Source organism: Acipenser ruthenus, chromosome 21, assembly GCF_902713425.1.
Source record: "Acipenser ruthenus chromosome 21, fAciRut3.2 maternal haplotype, whole genome shotgun sequence".
In the NCBI taxonomy this organism is placed as follows: domain Eukaryota; kingdom Metazoa; phylum Chordata; class Actinopteri; order Acipenseriformes; family Acipenseridae; genus Acipenser; species Acipenser ruthenus.
In genome coordinates, this window is record NC_081209.1 from 28,672,443 (window position 1) to 28,679,605 (window position 7,163).

The following is a 7,163-nucleotide window of genomic DNA, read 5'->3' on the forward strand; positions in this document are numbered from 1 at the left end:
ATAGAAAAGGAATTCAGTAATATGAAACAGATCTAAAGCTGCGTTTAATAAATCTCAGAGAAAACATTAAAAGAGCCAATTAGGGCCTTTATAAGATTCCTTGACTAAATCCCTCCAGATGCTGACATTGATAATTGCACCTCATAAGCAGCGCCGCTCCTGCTCCAAGTCCAGAAACAGAGCAAAACTCAAAAAATAACCCTCAAAGAGGTCTAATTAAACAAGCCATATACTGAATTTGATGTTTTATAATCCACATTCTAGAAACCATTTTGTGGAGTTTTATACCAAGCCCATAAAAGAACAGAGTGCATCAGAATCGTAATTGTTTCCCAAAAGAAAATGTGTCATTATCAAACAGCCTTTTTACTTTATTTTATTTTATACAATTATACAAGTTATACATGATTCATGCATGGTGGTGTTATTTTACCCTGTGACTGGAAATGTACTGACATTTATTAATAATAATAATAATAATAATAATAATAATAATAATAATAATAATAATAATTCCAGGAATACTGTCCACAGATGCTTCTCTTTGATCAGTGGCTATCACTGTTCTCACGGCAGCGCCTTCCTCGTTTCCCAGTTCTTTTTGCAATTTGTTTGGCCGTTTGTTTTTTAAATGAGGTCATCCTAACGTTATTTTGTTTGCAGTGTCTTGTACGTCACGGTCCGTTAACTCAAAACACGTTCTTCAGGTGATTGATGTGGCAAATTAAAAATGAATAAATAAACACAAGCATAGACGTGCAGTCTTAAAGGAAAGATTGAAACGCGGAGCCCTAAGTATTTATTTGAAATGCGAAGTGATGCCGTGACCCTGCTGAATGGATTAATTCTGCGGCAAAGGGGAATCCAGCCGGACTGTAATTCTTTATTTACTGCGCATGGCATCGTTTCCTTCCTCCACAAAACCCAGCGAGCTCTCGGGGACTCTACACCTGGCCGTCCTAATGAGCGGGCTGGCCTCAAAGATGTGCTTTATTAACTGCGCCGCGCCGGCTCATCAGAGCAGGGGGGGAATATGGCGTTCCATACAAAGACCCTGTATACAGCTTCCACTGCCCCGGTCACAAACTGAAATCCTGTATGGCAGAAATTCACACCAGAACGGTCAATTCATACAGTAGGGTCCACCTCAAGATTTATCATGCATATCCTTTATATGCCTACCTGCATGAAAACCAACATTTTCGGTATGTAATGGGTGATATACTGTACAGGCACTCTTCTGAACTCGTTTAGTTTCATTTCATGTCTGATTTTCAGGTTCAGACACACAAGTTCACAGCGACTCTTTAACCCCTGTAAAGCTCATGTCCTCTCCTCAAGGGCCAAGGTGACTTCCCAAGGACCATAGGGAAGGGAGGAGGGTGTCATTTTAACTGAGGGACTGCTGTTGGACCAGAGATAAAGTCAACGTTGTATTGGAGTTGGGGTTGGGGGTGGGGGGCGCTATGTATGTTTAAAAGGAACATCACAGCAGTCCCTCAGTTGAAACCACACCCTCGACCTCCCCCCCTCCCAGGTCCTCTTATGGGAACTAGACTCAACCTTTCTCTCAGTACACCAGAGTGTAACCATGAATCTCTTCCCCTTGCAACACTCTGGCCCTCAATGGATTTAAGAAATACAACCATGTGTTTTTTTTTTCCCTGCATCCAATAGGGCAGGACAGAGATGTTCTTTTATCACACGAAGTAGCAGTAATCCACACTTCTGGTGTCAGAGGGGTGAAGCTGTTTCTCTGTGCTGCTCAGGGCTTGCTGGACACGGCTCATGTGACCTCCCAGTGCACTCTGATTGCTTTTTCCTGGACGAGGTACAGTCATATTGCTGCAGGAGATGACTCCATCTCCGAGACCACCTCTGCACAGGGACCCCATTGGCACAGACTCCAGTTAACCTTTTTAGTGCTGCTAATATGACATCCTGTGTGGGTGGACTAATAAAACAGCCAGCAAAGTGTTTCCTTTGTGTGTATCTGGGTGGGTTAATACACTAGTCGGTCGAATAGAGTATGGAGCTTGAAACGGATCTGCCGGTGAACTGGAAAACACTGAAGCCGCAGCGGTATGTTCTCTTCCTGCCGAACATGTGGATTCAACTTATTTTTGGCAAATTTAGTGAACTTGTCCAAGCTCCTGAGCCCAGTGTTCAAGCATATCCAAGGATCAGCATTGTGGTTTTAATCCTGTCTGTTTAAATATGGTCCTGCAAATGCAGCTGTTTACAGGAAAACATGCTGTGTCAGCTCTAAGAATGCTAGTATACTGGTATAGTTTCCCATAGTTAAAGCATAGCCAGGTGTAATAAAGCAGAGGTGAAGGAAAGGTAAGCATTGTAAAGAATAGCGAGGTTTGCTAAAGCATATTAATAAACATGGCAAAGCACAGTAAACTGGTAAATGCATAACCATGGGAAAACCTCCAGAAATACCGTGGCGCACATTTATAAGGGTTTAAATATACAATATGATTTTTTTTTTCTTCTTTAATAATTACATTTAAATCACAAAACCTGAAACTGAAATCTCCGCATGTGATTCCTAAACAGTCTCAAAGGTGGCTGGGTGTTCTTGTGAGTTTAGCATTCTTCACACTCTGTAGAGACCCTCAATGCACGCTGTGGTCAGAGCTGATGGTCAGCTAGATGGACCATTACTCTTCCCTTTTATACAAAGGTTTGATAGAATCAAGCTCATTTAACTGACAGTACAAACGCCTCAACAGGACAGTACTGTATATTGCATAGGCGTGAGTTAGCTGATACAAAAAGTACAGTAATGCCAAACTCTGAAAGCATGTTTAAATGCATTGTTGAAATGGTTGGTGTTGTTGAGTTTTCTTTTTGCTGTTTGGATCAGTTTAAATTGCTTCAGTTTCCCAAGGTAATTTTACTTTACTTATCCTAATTTTCCAACTTGAAACTTAACATTACACAGTTTAACAATTTGAAAAGTTCCTCTGGGGGTTATTGTTATTATTTATAAGCATTTATTAACAGGAAAGATATACTTACCACTTTATCTCCATGTCATTATGAAAATATAAGTGATGCAATACTTTAATAATCCACACGGTGGCAGTATGTCAACTTTATATATAAATGGTTTAATCTCTCATCTCAGTACTGTGAAAACAAACAAACAAAAAAAAGACAAGCAAATCAGCTTCTGTTTTATTTTGCCATTTCGTGAGTAAGTATTTCAATACAGAATTGCCACCTCACAGCACTGTACTGCACTTTGATAAAACCCAGTCTGGGTTTTTATCTTAGTACTGCCAAACTGCATGCACACAGTCCCTTTCAATCCAGGCTGCGTGAGCAGTTGAAACAGAAACTCCCATCTCGTCCGATCTCTCGTGCAATTCTCCTGGTCTTATCTGTTCTTTGAGGAGAATCTCGTGCTGGCAATGAGAATGCCCTATCTCTCTCACACACGCTACTTTTTCTACACATCAATTAAACGCCCTTACAATCTTACTGCACGCATATAACTGTGTGTTTGGACCCTATTCACAAAACTTGACAGCATTATTATGGTATATGATGTACTTTATTTGTGTTGTACTGAAACAACTTTATACAAAATAATCTGTCATAGTGTTTATTATTATTATTATTATTATTATTATTATTATTATTATTATTATTATTATTATTATTATTATTATTTTCACAGATTTAAACCCTTGCATGTCTTGAACAGACAGTACTGATACATTAAACTTAAAATTATGCATATGGGCTGTTATAGTCTATAAAGCAGGATAAATGACATAGCCTTAATCAAGACTGAGTTATACTGTAGTTCTATAACCATGACTCACACTACCATTGTTTTTATATTGGACACATCCAGCAGCGCGTTTTCTAGAGTGCTAGTGTATCTATTATATCAACTCTTGTTTTTTGACATAAACAAGGCTCCTTCCAAATAGGAAAAACATACTTTGCACAGGTTTGGGCAGCGCATATTAGTGGTAAATGGAATTGTGTTGGCTGAGCCATCATTTCAATGGAATATCCTGCAGTGAAAGATGAATGGCTGTATTTAGAGGTATGGGGAAGTGATGACTGATGCTTGGAGTAGTTACAAGTCTTTCCTTTTCCACATGAACCCTCCAACCTGGCGCTTCCACCCCAGTGCAAATACTTCGAGGGCTGACATCATGCAATTAGAATTTCCTGTGTCACTTTTTCACTTTTATAAAATGTATGGGGCAGATTTTTTTTTACAGAGGTCCCATGCTAGCAGTGTCAAAGAAGAGTGTGTTTAAACCAAAATAGGAGGTTTAAAATGAAATATAGAAATACAAAGATAAATCTAAGTCATGTAATGAAAGACAATGGTAAACGTTCACCCAAGAATTCTAGTTTATTGTTAAAATGTAAACATATGTCAAGCAAACTCACACTGTGTGCAGATCCAGCTACAGCACCTTCACTTACACCCACTTACACGGTAGTCATGCTAAAACAATGTATTACATTGTATTACATTGTAATTACCAATAAACTACTCTGTAATAAGAAGTATTATATAATAGTATTGATAAAATAGCCATGCTCTGTATTTTAAATATCAGTATCCTGTGCATATCTTTTGTTTCACAATGTGTCATAAACAAAACCACATGCCCTGACCGTGTAAACAGCTCTGTATTGTTCACCCATCATACATGAAACCCGGGATGAATCCCTGCATCAATCACGGAAGTGTTGTTTAATGGTGTATTGTGTCTCTTTAAGAAGAACTGTTCACATTTGTATGCGCACTTGCTATGTGCATGTCAGCTTGGTGGAATATCATGCTACTGATGAATAGTTTTGTGTATTAGAATTGTCTACTTCTTCATCTGTCATCATGCAGCAGTGATCCATCATTTGCAAGCAAAGGGGATTAGAAGCCATCGTCTCGATCAATCTTTATTACCATTCCAGGGTTAGAAGAAATTATGGTTTTGTAATGCTTTTCCAGGTTTTTAGGAATAGGGAATCATATGAAATGCTCAAGTTTGAATGTATTTCTGGAGCAATTATTCTCTTCTGGTTTGATAGGTAATACGAGTTTATTACACTGTCTCCTGTAAAAGAGTTCTGAGATTCACAATGGAAACTACAGAACTGTTTTTATTTCAGTGGGCTAACTGCCCGGCTTTGTTCATTTTAAAACTTTAATGCTTTGAAAAGTGGTAATATGGGGACAGTTTTCCATGCAAAAGTTGTGGGACATGACATCAGGGTTTTTAAAAAAATCTACAATTAACAAAGAACCACAACTCCAAATGTGCACTAATCTACACTACAGTAGATGAGTCTAAGTGCATTTAATCCTTTTTTTTCTCGAAGTGGTTCAGAAGCTTATTAAATCTGGGTCCAATGTTCCTAATATGCACATAAAAAGAGCTGTTTTCAGCATATGCTAAACTGAGCGACTCTGAGAATGTTCTATAATAAATGACACAAGTATTTTGATGCATGTGAAAGCTGATTTTTGGAACATGTGTGTTACATTTTTATGGCCGTGCTTAACAACATTTGTCTAACCAATTGCTGACTTGTAACTACTGGATGCTGAAGAAATAATCTCCCTGTCATATAAAAAGGACAGTCTACAGCAGCGCAGCTAGTAATGAATGCTTTAAAGCAAGACCCCCAGCAGCACAGCCTCCAGGGCTCTCATCCAGGGGTACATTGGGGAGTTATGTTCTGAACTGTGCTCCTCCACAGGACTCACATCCAGGGGTACATTGGGGAGTTATGTTCTGAACTGTGCTCCTCCACAGGACTCTCATCCAGGGGTACATTGGGGAGTTATGTTCTGAACTGTGCTCCTCCACAGGACTCTCATCCAGGGGTACATTGGGGAGTTATGTTCTGAACTGTGCTCCTCCACAGGACTCTCATCCAGGGGTACATTGGGGAGTTATGTTCTGAACTGTGCTCCTCCACAGGACTCTCATCCAGGGGTACATTGGGGAGTTATGTTCTGAACTGTGCTCCTCCACAGGACTCTCATCCAGGGGTACATTGGGGAGTTATGTTCTGAACTGTGCTCCTCCACAGGACTCTCATCCAGGGGTACATTGGGGAGTTATGTTCTGAACTGTGCTCCTCCACAGGACTCTCATCCAGGGGTACATTGGGGAGTTATGTTCTGAAGACACATTGCCTGTGACTCTCAGAATACTTTGTATTCTATTTGAATTGTTCTTGGTGTTGTTAACTTAACAATAATTACCTTTAATATAATACCAATTACTGCAGGTGATTTGCATTACCTCTAACCTGTGTTCTATGCCACTGCTACCATACCACAGAGATGAATAAGACCCTTCAGATTTCAGCTTGCCAGGCAGCTGTATTTTATACTCAGGTTTCTGAAATGGTTGTTATGAGCACAACAGAAGTGTGACTCAGACTCTCAGATGTCCCATAAAGAAGGGGGTTCAACTGCAGTTCTCTCAGTCTCCATCCCGCTCCCTGGCTAGTGTTTTATATGCCCCTTGGTAGCCAGACTACAAACTGCCAATGACCCTTGGATTACACCCAAGAGAATGTCAGGGTTCTGAATTATTTCATTAGGTCACAATCTCACCTTTGTGTTATGATTTGTTCATTTCTTAGCAGATGCCCTTATCCAGGGCGACTTACAGTTGTTACAAGATATCACAATGCAAAGTGTCACATTGCAAAATATCACCTTACACAATATCACATTACGAAATATCACATTACAGATAAGAGCAGTTATAAAGTACAGTAAAATCAGTAGAAAATAAGATCAAATTCAAATAAGAGCAAAATAAAGGATGTAGTAAATAATTACATTTAAGAGCGAATTCGACTAAGAGCAGTAAACTTGTAAAAATGTCTGCTTATAAGAGTAAAATCTATTCTGAGCACTAATGAGTACTATAAATGGATAAGAACGATTTCAAATAAGAGCAATTACAAAAAAAAAACGTGAATACAGATACCTATAAGAGTAAAATCAAGTACAAGATACAGAAAATAGTTATAATTAAGAGCAGTAGTATAATATGGATATGGAGCAGTTCAGTGCAAGTACAAGATGATGTAAGTACTGGTACAGTTGGGTGCCACATAGTCATCTCCAGTTCCACCCAGTTCCACCCTTCACCAAG